The sequence below is a fragment of the Acromyrmex echinatior genome, chromosome 11, assembly GCF_024713525.1.
Source record: "Acromyrmex echinatior isolate Ae372 chromosome 11, ASM2471352v2, whole genome shotgun sequence".
NCBI lineage: Eukaryota > Metazoa > Arthropoda > Insecta > Hymenoptera > Formicidae > Acromyrmex > Acromyrmex echinatior.
This window is the reverse complement of record NC_141862.1, coordinates 5,952,714-5,967,447: the sequence shown is the minus strand read 5'-3', so window position 1 is coordinate 5,967,447 and position 14,734 is coordinate 5,952,714. Positions and strand designations below refer to the sequence as shown.

Below are 14,734 nucleotides of genomic sequence, written 5' to 3'. Positions count from 1 at the left end.
CGCGGATTTTGCGTAATATAAAATTATTATAAACTAAACAATTACATTCAATTATAACACAATTGAAATATTATACATAAGATATTCATGAGCCGTGTATGTGCGAAATAAATCTAAGAAATAAAACAAAAACCGTTAACAAAGCCTATTGATTGGAGAATATTAAAAATGTAAAGAATTTAAGAATATATTATTTTATTTACTTCGTAATACGCGTTAATATTTCAATAGAAGGGGTTGTACCATAATTTTCGTTTTGAGTTAGCAATTTTCCCATTATATTATGGACAATGCCCGACCTAACCCAAATAGTGACACTCCTCCCTCAAACCTCTTACTCCCCCTCAAAACTCTCCAAAGATGGAGATAGGGTTAAAAATGTCGAATATTGAAACTGATAAGTATGCCATTTTATAGATTTCGACGAGCCAAACACAAAAGAAGGTATACAATTTTGCTCTAGGACTAACTGTTTGGAAACTAGAGGGCGCTGAAGTATCCAAAAAAAAAAAAAAAATTTTGGAAATTCAAAAGTTTCATAATTTTCCCATAATCTTGGGCCCAAAAGAAGAAGAAAAGAAGGTATACATTTTTATCGTACACGTTTCGGACACGTTCGTCCCTCACCGTAAAAACTCATTTGGTCATGAAAACTCTGTGTCGGCGAAAACATAAAATCGAAGTTCCTGGTCAGAGGGGTCGCTGGAGGGGAGTGGTCATGAGGGAAAAAGTTGTTCCTCTCGACGAGATACATCGATACCCCCACCAACGAAATTTAATTATGGAAATTCAAAATTTTGAAATTTTTTCTAAGTCCCACTCAAAAATGAAATGTGTCCCAGTTGACGTAGAGAGTCGAAATAGGCCTGTAGGACTAACTTTAAGAATTTTAATTTTTTTTCTTTTTTCAAAATTTTTTGTCTCACCCCTCAAAAATGAAGAAAACATGAGGCTGTCGAAGAAATCTAAACTATAGACATCTATCAAAATTTGGGGAGTTTGGATTGTAGAAAAAGACACTTTTGGTTAGTTCCACAAAGGTGGAAACTTTTGGTTAGAACCACTAGAAAAATTGGGGACTTTTAGTTACATCCACTAGAAATTAGGGGACTTTTGGTTACATCCACTAGAAAATTGGGAAATTTTGGTTAGTTCCACTAGAAAATTGGGGACTTTTGGTAAGTTCCACTAGAAATTAGGGGACTTTTGGTTACATCCACTAGAAAATTGGGAAATTTTGGTTAGTTCCACTAGAAAATTGGGGACTTTTGGTTAGTCCAACTAGAAAATTGGGGAATTTCGGTAAGTTCCACTAGAAATTTGGGGACTTTTGGTTACATCTACTAGAAATTTGGGGACTTTTGGTTACATCCACTGGAAATTAGGGGATTCTTAGTTACATCCACTAGAAAATTGGGGATTTTTGATTAGTTCCACTAAAAATTGGGAACTTTTAGATAGTTCCACTAAAAATTAGAAACTTTTGGTTAGTTCCACTATTTTCCTAAGTTTTGGTTAGGTCGAGAACTACGGATTTGGTTAGGTCGGTGAAGTGACTGACACGGGGTCAGGTATAGGGGTTAGTACAACTTGCGAATTTGAGATTAGATTTTTTCCATATAGTACTCACTTGGGTCTACCTTGCCCTGGTATTGGTCCCCCCCTCCAGCCCCCCCCTTGGCCTGGGGACTTTTTTTTAGGTGGGGATAGGATCAAAAATGTCGGAATTTGAAAATTTCAAGGATGCTATCTCATAGATCTCGATGGGCCAAACACAAAAGGTGGTATACAATTTTGCCCTAGGATTCACGGTTTCGTAGATAGAGGGCTCTGAAGTCACAAAAAAAATAAAAATGTCGGAATTTCAAAAGTTTCGCATTTTTCCCATATAATAGGCCCTGAGAGAAAACGAAAAAGTTCTATACAATTTTGTCGTATCTGTCACCGTTTGGGCTGTGGACTTTTTGTAAAGTTGACAAAACATTAAAAGGGTCGTTTGAGGGATGGGGGGTCACCGGAGGGGGGTGGTTATGAGGAACAAAGTTGTTCCTCTCGTCGAGATACATCGATACCCCCACCCACGAAAATTAAATTTCTGATTTTTCAAAATTTTGAAATTTTTCAGTCCCACTCAAAAATGAAAGTGTCTCGACAACGTACAGAGCGACGAAATAGGCATGTAGGACCAACTTTAAGAATTTGAATTTTTTTTTTTTTTTTTTTGAAAATTTTTTTCAAATTTTTTTTTTTCTAAGTCACACACCCTCCAAAATGAAGGAAAAATGAGAGTGTCAAATAAATCCGTACTATAGAAGTCTATAAAATTAGGGTTAGGTCTGGAAAAATGGGGATTTTCTTTTATTTCCACCATTTATCGATACTTCGGTCAGTTCGGGGACCATCGGTTATATCGGAGTGACAGGCACGGGATCAGGTTAGGTTCCTTCGTGTTGCGAAGGAATTTTAATTTTTTTTTATTACGGATTCCAGAAGTACCAGTCCTGATCCATGCTCATCAGTTGGAATTTTTGGAATATCTACTTCCGTTCTGGAAGTCGCCATTTTCTCTTGAACGAAAGGTCCTCGAACTTCCGGATTTGAGACAATGTTGTTCGCTTTAAAAAGAAGCTTCGAATGCCGTTTGGACCATTCCGCTATCTCTTTTCGTTCAGGCTGTGTACTCTTGGAAGCAGTGTTTTCGGCGATTATTTTCTAAGTCCCGTTCAAAAAATAAGAAAAATCGATCAAAATTTGATCATGCCAGACGACTCAGAATGTCGAGAAATGGATTTTGGAATCATGAATTTTGGACAAATTTTTGGAAAACTTGAATTTTTTTTTTTTTTCTAAGTTCCACACATACTGACAAAGAATGACAGTGACGAAAAAATCCAAACTGTAAACATCAAAATTTGGGGAGTTTGGGTTATATCGGAAAGAATTAGGGACTTTTGGTTACATCCACTAGAAATTAGGGGACTTTTGGTTACATTCACTAGAAATTAGGGGACTTTTGGTTACATCCATTTGAAAATTGGAGACTTTTGATTAGTTCCACTAGAAAATAGGGGATTTTTTTTTGGTTACATCCATTTTGAAAATTGGGGACTTTTGGTTACATATATTTGAAAATTGGGAACTTTTGGTTAGTTCCACTAGAAAATAGGGGATTTTTGGTTACATCCATTTGAAAATTGGGGACTTTTGGTTAGTTCCACTATTTTCCTAAGTTTTGGTTAGGTCGAGAACTACGGATTTGGTTAGGTCGGTGAAGTGACTGGCACGGGGTCAGGTCTTCGAAGACAACTCCAATGGGTTAGGTTAGGTTAGGTTAGGTTAGGTTAGAGTTAGGTTAGGTTAGGTTAGGTTAGGTTAGGTTAGGTTAGGTTAGGTTAGGTTAGGTTAGGTTAGAGTCCCCGCAGGGGGTGGGATCATCTCTGATGCGATCCGGTATCCCCGGACGCATCTTGATATGATTCCACTACGGGTTTAGCGAACCCGCGGTGCCTGAGCTCTCGTAATCTCTCTCCTTGCACCACTGGGGGAGACCGAGCGTCCGAGATTGCACTCAACCTCTCGGACGACGAGCTGGGCCCTCTATAAAAGGTCCCCCTGTCCCGTGGTAGTGGTGCGCGGCCACGGGATGAATGGGTGGTGGGTAAACCACCCAACAGCGGCCAAGTGAGGGGGAATCGGTTTTATCCTAGCAAGTGAGGGGCGACCTTAGATCTACGCCTTTGCTTCGGGAGTGTCGTCGATCAGATGCTCTCTTCGCGCGCGGCGCGGTGTGTGGTGCGTGAACTGGGCGGGATTTAAGACACTTCAACATCGGTGTGTGGGTGAGCTTCCCTCTAGCGGGAAGTTTTGCTGTGTGTCTTCCCTACATCGATGTGGCGGCTACTACCTGGACGTCGAAGGAGGTTGGAGACGAACCGGGGAGCTGGTCGGCGTGCTCCTCGGCCGTACTATTACGCCGACAACTGATACATAATGACATGGACACCGGAAATGAGAATAAACGCCTGGGCTTCGGAACCCAGGACCGGCTGACCGGGGGTGTTGTCCCTGCCCCCGGCATGTCGTCATCGAGCGATGGGCTAACTGCAGGGTTGCCGACGGGCCCTGCAGTGGAATCTGCTACCGTCCGGATGGAAGTTGTGGAGGAGGTTCTGGGTGTGGAGGAACCCGCATCTCCTGGGCTTAAGGAGAGAGTGGAGCCTGGTGCTATCTTGCAGTCTCCGTTGCCGCAGAGGAGGAAGGAGCTGCGGCTGCTTCTGGACCGCACGGAGGTTGACGCTATTGCGGTCGCTTCGGCCGAAGACTCGGTGGCCTCTGGGTCTGCCTCCCCGGATGGAGTCCTGCGTCGCAAGAGGGGGCGTCCGAGGAAGAAAAGATATCCGAAAGAAATGAGGATAAGGGTAGTGGCTGGCGAGATCGTCAACTCCCCTGTCGCCGATAGTGGGTCGGCTGGCACGTCGGCTCATGGGGGCGTTGGCCTGAACAGGGAAATAGGTGTGGTTGACTTTACTCTGCCGGCATGTAGTGATGTTGGAATGGTCGCAGATCGCGCGGGTCCGTCGAGTGATAGCGCCTCGCTTGGATCTACCCCGGTGGAGGACGTTGGGGATCTCTCCTCGTCCTTTGAGCAGATCCCATATAAGGGCAAGAAGAGGGGACGCAAGCTGAAGGGCAGTAATGCCCCTGGCTCTCACGCTTTGACGAAAATATCGTCGAAGCGGCTGGAGCTAGAGGATGATGAGTGGGACAGGGAGGATTTCTTCAGAGTCTCGAAGAAGGGATCGCCCGGTTTAAAGAAGAGGAAGGGCTTAGTTGAGTGCAGTTTGGACGACAGGCTCTCCTCAAGCCAGAAGACCGCTGTTGAAGAGGTCACGGGCCTGTTTCCGCAAATGTCGCCGAAGTCGGTGGTTGCGGAAACGCTACGTGTCCTGGACATCGCTGGGGAGGCCGAGAGGAGGACCGTAACTATGAATGGTGCTCTCCGTAGGCAAATTAAGGTAGGTGTCAACGTGGCAAAGATTGCGGTACAGCGGCTGGTATCTGACATCATCAAGTGTTCGGGTCCGTCAGATGAGGTCAGAGCTAGTAACCTTGCCCTGGAGAGGGAGGTTATTAAGCTTCGCCGCGAGATGGACATTCTGCGCCGGGAAAAGGTATCCTTAAGGGACCAGGTGGAGTCCCTTAGGCTAACGGTGCAATCGCTGAGGGATGGGGATCGTGGTAGGGGTCGCTCTCCCTCTTCGGAGGGGACTGCTCCTAGGCGCGATTCCCCTGTGTCGCGCCGCTCGCGGGATCGCGGGAGATGCTCCTTGCGGCGACGGGAATATGTCGCAGATAAGGAGACACGCGAAACAAGTGAAGCTGGAGATCTGCCTCCTGCCCATAGGCCATCTCTTGGGGGGGTCCGTAAGAGGCTGGAGGATGTGCCTCCCCGGCCGCATAAAGCTGACAGGTTGGGGCAAAAGGCCTCGTCGCGAAACACCCTGGACATCCGTAGGGACTCGCGCGTGGACAAGGGGAAGGTGAGAGGTGTGGACGAAGTGAGGCCTGCGGGAGCTGTTGGCGTGGAGCCTTTGCTGCCTTCACTGACGTACCTCGCAAATGGTGAGCCATGGACGATAGTGGACTCCAAGCGTGCGCGCAAAAGGAGGAACAGGAAAGAGAAGAAAGACGCTATGGTCGGTAAGCCAGCGGACTCTAGCGTGATGCCTCCTCCCTCGACTGGAGTTGGTGATACGCGTCGCGTGGCTGCCGGTGGGGTAGCGAAAACCACTCGCGGTTCATACGCTGCTGTTGCGGGTGGCGTGTCCGGGAGTGGGAAGGGTACCGGTATATCTCGCCCTACACAGGGCTCGAAGGGTACACTGCGTCGCCCTGCCGCGAAGGAGACTCGCTTTCGGGCGCATGGAGAGTGGGGGACCATAGATGTAGCGGGTGCTACCTTTTTCCCCCCTCCTCGACTACGAGGAGGGAATATGAGGACGCCCTGGAGTCTCTGGGGGACAGACGACGCTCCCCCAGGCCAGTACTGGGTGGGGACTTCAACGCCCATGCGTTAGAGTGGGGTTCCCCATCCACCGACTCCAGGGGCGACAGCACCCTGCTGTGGGCGGCGAGGCACGGCCTAGTCTTGTTGAATAGAGACCGTGCCAGTACCTTCGTGGGGGCCCGGGGGGAGTCCATTGTCGATCTGACGTGGGCGACCCCCGCGGCTGCCGCCAGGATACGTGGTTGGCACGTGGACGCCAGCTCCTTAGGAGAATTGTCGGATCATCGTCTGATCCGCATGGAGCTGGTGTCCACCCCCACGGAGGTGTCGATAAGACGCCACCTACATGAGAAGGAACGTCGATGGGCCCTGCGCAAGTTGGACCCCGGCGCCCTCGAGGTGAGCCTCCTCTCCTCCACGTGGCCGGAACCCAACCAGGCCCGCTCGGTGGAGGAGGAGGCCGAATGGCTCGGGGACGCCATGTCGCGCGCGTGCGACGCGTCGATGCCCCTCTCCTCTGCCAGCCTGTGGCGAGGAGAGCAGTCTACTGGTGGCCCCAGGAGATAGCTGAGCTACGGGCTGCCCGACGGAGGTTCACCCGCCGCAGACGACGGGGCACCGACGAGGAGGTGGAAGTGGCCGCCGAGGCGCTCCGTGAAGCTAGGAGCGCCCTTAGAGCGGCCATTAGGAGGGCGAAGGCCGACGCTTGGCGCGACCTCGTCTCCTTCCTTGACAGGGATCCGTGGGGGAGGCCCTATAAAATTGTGACGAAGCAATTTCGTCCGTGGACCCCCCGATAACGGAAACCCTGGACGCTCAGTTCCTGGAGGATGTGGTGGCCGCCCTCTTTCCCAATAGGGAAAGGGAAATACCGGAGAGGGTCGGCCCCCCGTCCGAATGGACGGAGGAGCTGGGCGTCACCCGGGAGGAGATGGTGATGGCTTTCGCCCGCCTCAAGGGGAGGCCGCGGGCGCCCGGACCCTCTGGTGTACACGGAAGGCTCTGGCGCCGCGGCTCCATAGTGGGCAGCCGTCTGAGGCGGCTCTTCACGAGCTGCCTCAGAGATGACATATTTCCCAGGCCGTGGAAAAGGGCCAGGCTTGTCCTCCTCCGTAAAGAGGGCAAGCCAGCGGAGAGTCCCTCCGCTTATAGGCCGTTATGCCTGTTGGACGATGCGGGGAAATTTCTGGATCGAGTCATCGCTGCCCGCATCGTCCGGCACCTGTCCCGGGATGGTCCCAATCTATCCCGCGGTCAGTATGGCTTCCGGGAGGGTCTATCGACTATCGACGCCGTCAGGCAAGTCAGGGCCCTCACGGAGCAGATGACCGCGGGAGGGGAGGTGGCGTTGGCTGTATCCCTTGACATCGCCAACGCCTTTAATAGCATCCCATGGGGCCGGGTAGTTGGGGCGATGAGAGGACATCACCTCTTGCCCCCCTACCTGGTCGCTATTATAGAGGACTATTTCCGGGACAGGCAGCTGGAGTTCCATAACAAAACGGGCAGCAGCGGAGGGACGTGTCGTGCGGCGTTCTACAGGGGTCCGTGTTGGGACCCCTACTCTGGAACGTCGCATACGACTACATTCTCCGCGCGGCCCTACCGCCCGGCTGCCACGTCGTTTGTTACGCGGACGATACGTTGGTGGTGGTCGGGGCCACGACCTGGGGGAGAGCCGTCGGTACGGCAAACGTCGCAGTGGCGTGCGTGGTCGGCTCCATTAAGGAGTTGGGCCTAAGGGTGGCCGCCGCTAAATCGGAAGCTCTTTTCTTCCACGATGGAAAGAGCGGGGTGCCCCCTCAGGCACATATAGTGGTGGACGATGTCCGCGTCCCGGTGAGGTCAACGATCAAATATCTGGGCCTCACCGTGGATGGTCGCTGGGGCTTCGTCGAACACTTCGACGAGCTAGCCCCGCGGTTGGGCCGCCGAGCAGACGCTCTGCTCGGCCTCATGCCCAACCTCCACGGTCCGAACGGGTCGGTCAGGCGGGCTTATATGCAGCCGTCCTGTCCGGGGCTCTTTATGGGGCCCCGGTATGGAGTTGGTCCTCGCGGGGATCCCCTCTGCCGAGTACGTGGCCGACGCCCTGGCGGAAACCTTCGCCGGAGTGAAGGCCATTCGGCTTCGGGGGGGGATCGTTACCCCGAGGACCACTGACCGACTGAGAAGGAACGCCCGTCGGCGGGTCTTCGAAGAGTGGCGCTCCACTCTCGAAAACGACCCGCCGACAACGGGCGCTCGGACCGTGGAGGCCATCCTCCCCTGCCTCGAGGAATGGGTAGGCAGGGGATGGGGCGGACTATCGTTCCACGCGACGCAGGTGCTAACCGGACACGGATGTTTCGGGGAGTATCTGTGTCGCATAGGTAAGGAGCCGACCACTTGTTGTCACCACTGCGATGGGGACCGGGACACCGCGCAGCATACGCTGGAGACCTGCCCGGCTTGGGCGGGCGAGCGCGGTGTCCTGGTCCGTGAGATAGGGGAGGATCTCTCCCTGCCGGCTGTCGTGAAGGAGATAGTCGGCAGGGAGAGTGCTTGGAGGGCCTTCTCCTCCTTCTGCGATCGGGTGATGTCGCAGAAGGAGGAGGCTGAGAGGCAGAGGGAGAGGGCACTGGGAGGTCGGGGCCTTCTCCCGCCCCCACCGCCTCCGGGGCTGACGGGGGGGAAGGAGATGCGAGGGGTGGGGGCGTTGGGGGTCAATGCGGGCGCCGGCTCCAGCCGGATCGCTCGCGCCCCGGGTCACCCCTCGCGCGTACCCGCCGCCGGGACCGCCCCACGGGGCGAGAACGACGGCGACCTCCTTCCCCCATAGATGAGAGGAGTGAAGAGGAGGACGGTGGGGTGGTGTGCGGGAGTGTCGGGGTCAGTGAACCCTCCACCTCCGTCGCCACCATCATCAGTGACGGCCCCGCGTCTCGGACGCGGGGCGCAGTGAAGCGGCGGCGGATCGCCGCCGGAAACAGGATGACCCTCCGCATGCGCGGGGTACAGTGGCTCATCATCCTCCGGCCGCGTCGAATGCGCGACCGGGCGGGGAGCCCTGCGCGACCGGGCGGGGAGCCCTGCGCCGCCGCGCGCGGGGGGTGCGCCGCGAGACTTCCTCTCGCGGCGCCGAAGCATGAGGGGCGCCAAACTTCTGATTGGCGCCCCTCGGGGGGCTGGAGATCGCGGCGGGGGCCGTGATCCCCAACTCCCGCCCCCCAACACTAATCGGGGCGGCGGGCGCAGGGGGTGGTGTCCCCCCAGCGCCCGAATAAAGTCGAAGGTGCCAAGCACCGCCCGGGGACACGTCGTCTCTCAGACGACGCCATAAAAATCCCCGGGCGGGAATAGAAGTCGGCAATAAGCCGACTGGCCTGAGGGACTCCCAGAAGTATGCTGCACGCGTTCCTGGTAGTCCCTCATGCAAGACCAGGTAAGGACACTCGGAGGGGTTTTAGTGGGTGCAAGCCCCACATAACCCCGGGCTCTCCCCCGAGGCTCGGGGTATGCGTCAGGCATTTCCCCTCCGTTATAAAAAAAAAAAAAAAAAAGGGTGGAAATCTTACTACCGATCTTGGTACACTCCTGCCTTGCGGCCGTTTGACGATGTCCTTGCCGTCGGGCGGTCGTCCGCGTAGGTAGTCGCGGAATTACATTAGAGGCGAGTCGGGTGATTGGCGAGTCACCCGGCTTCTTCTCCATCGTCGGTATATATATATATATATATATATACAATATGGACAACACGAAAAAGGATATGACACGGCGAGAGGTCGGATGCTCGTCACGGTTTCCCGGGGGTAGTGTTCCCGCTCCCGGGCGATCGACTCCTACGGGAGAATCATGCAAGGGGCAAGTCGCGGAGTTGCCGGCGGGTTCCGCGGCCGATATGGCTACCGCTGAGGAAAGGATGGATTGGGATGTGTACGAGACTCCCGGTCCCAGTACTCGTAGGAGTACACTTCTGGAGCGGTGTAAGCTCACAGGGGTATTAGAGAAGTTGCCAGTGTCTGGCGAATCTCTGAAAGATAAGGACGGTACAGTACTTGACAATCAAGACACGGATCTAATAGTGAAAGACAGTGAGAACAAGGACAGTGTTAGTGCTAGAGGGCCCGGGCCCAGAATAATTTCGGACGTGCATCTCCCCAGGGAACTTAGATTACGTGTCGTGGATGGAGACATTGTAAATTCGCCGGTGACAGCTGTCGAGACGTCGGATGCGCCAAGAGTGATCGACAGTTCAGAAACAAGATCAAGTGCCTCTATTTCGGATTCGGCCACGTCGGCCGATGCTGCGGTTCGTGGTAAAAAAAGAGGACGCAAACCGAAGAGGAGCAACGTCCTTGGATCCAAATCCCTCTCAAGAATGAGCGCGACAAGGATGGACGATTATGACGATGATGTCTTGGATCGGCCCGATTTCCTGCAAATCACCAAGAAAGATTGGCGGGCGGGTAAAAAGAAGAAACTGCAGGAATGTCCTCTCGACGATTCTTTTTCGTACAGGCAAAAGACTGCGGTGGATGAGATTACATATCTATTCCCGCAGATGTCTCCGAAGACCATAATGACGGAGATGCTGAGAGTCTTGGACGCCGCAAGTAGCGCGCAAAAAAAAACATCAACCATGAAAGGTGATCTGCGCCGACAGATAATCATAGGGGTGGAAGTGGCCAGACAGGCAGTTCAACAACTGGCGGTGAACTCAGCCAGGGCCCAAGAACCGGCTGAAGTTATGAGCGGAAGATGTCTCCAACTAGAACGTGAGATAACTTCGCTCAAGAGACAGATGGAGATGATTCGGAAGGACATAGATAGTCTCCTTGAACAAGTCAAGTTACTGAGGAGGGAGCTTGTTAGTGGTAAAGCATTAGGACACGGTAAGCTGGATCACAGAAGAGCGGATCGACAAGTGGCTGGAACCTCACACTCCTCCCCTCTGAGTAGAAGAGTAGCTGAGGATATACCTCCAGCACGCCGCCCCTCTCTGAGGGGAGTCTCCCTCCTGAGGGGAGAGTAATACCAGAGGATTCCTCTGCGAGAAGAAAACTGATTGACGAAAGGGGACGTATTGTTCTCTCTGCGGTTAATGGGCAAGAGGACAATCACCAGCGAGAAAAGGACCTTGCTGGCTGGCTTCCTTCTTCTGGTCCCGAGAGAGGAGAGCCCTGGGAGACTGTCACGGGGAAGAGAAAAAAGAAAAAAAGGAAAAAGACAATAAATACTTATCGTGGTGGTAGCCGTGTGCCAGTGCGTGCTTCCGAAGTTGTGGCGTTTTGGATGGCAGTGGTGCGAAAATGGTGAGGAAAGATGTTTCCTTTGCGGCGGCAGTGAGGGGGGGCTCGTGGCGTGGCGACGGCTCCTGCAGATTCTAGGGTTCGCCCTAAATCTTTTTTTTTTTTGTTAACGGAGGGGAAATGCCTGACGCCGGGGGAGAGCCTGGGATTATGCTTGCACCCACTAAAACCCCTCCGGGTGTCTTTACCTGGCCTTGCATGAGGGACTCCCAGGAACGCGTGCAGCATACTTCTGGGAGCCCTAAATCTGGGACCGGATCTGCGATCCCTCCTGATCGACGGTTCGTAGAGGAATACGCAAAATCAACTCCGCTGCGGTTCTAATTCGTTGCGATGAGGGAGGCCCCTCATACGCAGAGTTGATGGGCGAGGCGAGATCCAGCATTTCCCTCGAGGAGTTAGGCATCACTGATACGAGAGTCAGACGTGCTCAGACTGGTGGCCTGCTAGTGGAGATTCCGGGGGAGGATGCTGGTTCAAAAGCTGATTCCCTTGTGAGTCGATTGGATTCCCTCTTCAAAGATCGGACTGGAATCAAGGTGATACGGCCGATTAGAAGATTGGAATTCCGTCTTCTGGACTTGGACAAATCCGTCACGATTCACGAGATTGCGGAGGCTGTAGCAACGCGCGGAAATATACAATCGAGTGACGTTCGCGTGGGTCCTCTGAGACCAGGTAGAGGTGGTCTTAACACCGTCTGGATACAGTGCCCGGTCATATGTGCGGAACAGATGTTGAAAGATGGACTTCGCATTGGATGGTCCAAGGTACGTGTAGTGCCTTTGGCCAAGCGGAGACTCCAATGCTACAGATGCTTCGCTGTAGGACATACAAGGGTCAATTGTAGGAGTGCTGTGAACAGGAGTGGGGTCTGCTTTAATTACTGCCGGGAAGGACATACGGCCGTCGGCTGCAAGGCTCCATCTCATTGTCCGGTTTGTGCAGGAAGGAATCTACCTGCTGGGCATAGAGCAGGAGGAGATGGTTGCGTTCCTTACAATAGTCCGATAAGAACAGCGACAGATGAGAGGACTGACAATAGCAACATAAGAGACGACGTGCGAGCGGAGAACAGCCCTGCTGTTCGGACGTCTGAAGCTGTTTCCCCCGCGGAGGAGAGGATGTCGGTTGACGTTCCCAATGGCTAATATCGGACAAATAAACGTCAATCGATCGAGACCTGCGCAGGATTTTATTGCGCGGGTATGCGAGGAGGAACAATTAGGACTCGTTGCCGTATCGGAACCTCACTCAGTAATAAACAATGGACGCTGGCTTTTCTCAGTAGACGATCTGCCGACGGCTGCCATTACATGGCAGCATTCTCAAATAGACGTTCCATGTTCGCCTCTTTATAGGAGGGAGGAATACGTTGCGGTTGAATGGGGAGGGATGGTGGTCTTTAGTTGCTACTTCTCCCCCAACCTGCCGGACGTGGACTTTGAGAGGGGACTGTAAGATTTGGGTGCTCGAATCCTATCGTGCAGTCAAAAACCTTTATTAATTTTGGGTGACTTCAACGCCAGGTACTCTGCTTGGGATTTGGATGATGCGAACCGTAGAGGTAGAGTTCTCTCAAGTTGGGCGGGAGGCTTGGACCTGGTGCTCTTGAACAGTGGTTTCGTGCCCACTTGCGTGCACCCGCGTGGGACGTCATGCATGGACCTATCATGGGTCTCGTCCTCGGCAGTTCGTAGAGTTAGTGGTTGGCGTGTGGCGGTAGATGTCGAGTCTCTCTCGGATCATCGTTACATCCTTATGAGAGTGCAGGAGAGGATAGTCGGTCCTCTAAAGAGAACTGCTGGGAACAAACACTTCCCACGGTGGAGTGTTGGAAAGGTTAATATGGATCTACTAAGCGCGGCAGCTAACGTAAAGGCATGGTCCTCTCCTCCTCATGGGGATGTGGAGGCGGAATCCCTGGCTGATGGGCTAAGTGCGGCGTTGACAGAGATCTCGGACCATCTCAGAGTCATGATACCTTCTACGCTGCTTTGTAATTTTTTTAAGGTTAGGTTAGGTTAGGTTAGGTATAGGGGTTAGTACAACTTGCGAATTTGAGATTAGATTTTTTCCATATAGTACTCACTTGGGTCTACCTTCCCCTGGTATTGGTCCCCCCCTCCAGCCCCCCCCTTGGCCTGGGGACTTTTTTTTAGGTGGGGATAGGATCAAAAATGTCGCAATTTGAAAATTTCAAGGATGCTATCTCATAGATCTCGATGGGCCAAACACAAAAGGTGGTATACAATTTTGCCCTAGGATTCACGGTTTCGTAGATAGAGGGCTCTGAAGTCACAAAAAAAATAAAAATGTCGGAATTTCAAAAGTTTCGCATTTTTCCCATATAATAGGCCCTGAGAGAAGACGAAAATGTTCTATACAATTTTGTCGTATCTGTCACCGTTTGGGCTGTGGACTTTTTGTAAAGTTGACAAAACATTAAAAGGGTCGTTTGAGGGGTGGGGGGTCACCGGAGGGGGGTGGTTATGAGGAACAAAGTTGTTCCTCTCGTCGAGATACATCGATACCCCCACCTACGAAAATTAAATTTCTGATTTTTCAAAATTTTGAAATTTTTCAGTCCCACTCAAAAATGAAAGTGTCTCGACAACGTACAGAGCGACGAAATAGGCATGTAGGACCAACTTTAAGAATTTGAATTTCTTTTTTTTGAAAATTTTTTTTTCAAACTTTTTTTTCTAAGTCCTATACCCTCCAAAATGAAGGAAAAATGAGAGTGTCAAATAAATTCGTATTATAGAAGTCTATAAAATTTGGGTTAGGTCTGGAAAAATGGGGATTTTTTTTTTATTTCCACCATTTATCGATACTTCGGTCAGTTCGGGGACCATCGGGTGTCGGTTAGATCGGAGTGACTGGTACGGGATCAGGTTAGGTTCCTTCGTGTTGCGAAGGAATTTTAATTTTTTTTTTTTTTTTTTTTTTTTTATTACGGATTCCAGAAGTACTAGTCATGATCCGTGCTCATCAGTTGGAATTTTTTGAATACCTACTTCCGTTCCGGAATTTTCTTTTAACGGATAGACTTAGAGCCTCGGTGACTGAGACAATGTTGTTCGGTTTAAAAAGCCGTTTCGAATGCCGTTTGGACCATTCCGCTATCTCTTTTCGTTCAGGCTGTGTACTCTTGGAAGCAGTGTTATCGGCGAATATTTTCTAAGTCCCGTTCAAAAAATAGGAAAAATCGATCAAAATTTGACCATGCCAGACGACTCAGAATGTCGAGAAATGGATTTTGGAACCATGAATTTTGGAAAATTTTTTTTGGAAAATTTTTTTTTTTTTTTTTTTTCTAAGTTCCACACATACTGACAAAGAATGACAGTGACGAAAAAATCCAAACTGTAGACGTCAAAATTTTGGGAGTTTGGGTTATATCAGAAAGAATTGGGGACTTTTGATTATATCC

At 51.5% G+C, this 14,734-nt stretch overlaps 1 long non-coding RNA gene across 1 annotated transcript; it reads left to right on the top strand.

Annotated features, from left to right (window-relative positions):
- Nucleotides 1-1,270: 1,270 nt before the first annotated feature.
- On the top strand, nt 1,271-14,509 carry LOC147908091 (uncharacterized). Its single transcript, XR_015546686.1, has 2 exons — nt 1,271-3,406; nt 13,332-14,509. It is a non-coding gene; the product is annotated as an uncharacterized LOC147908091 (long non-coding RNA).
- The last annotated feature ends 225 nt before the right edge of the window (nt 14,510-14,734 follow it).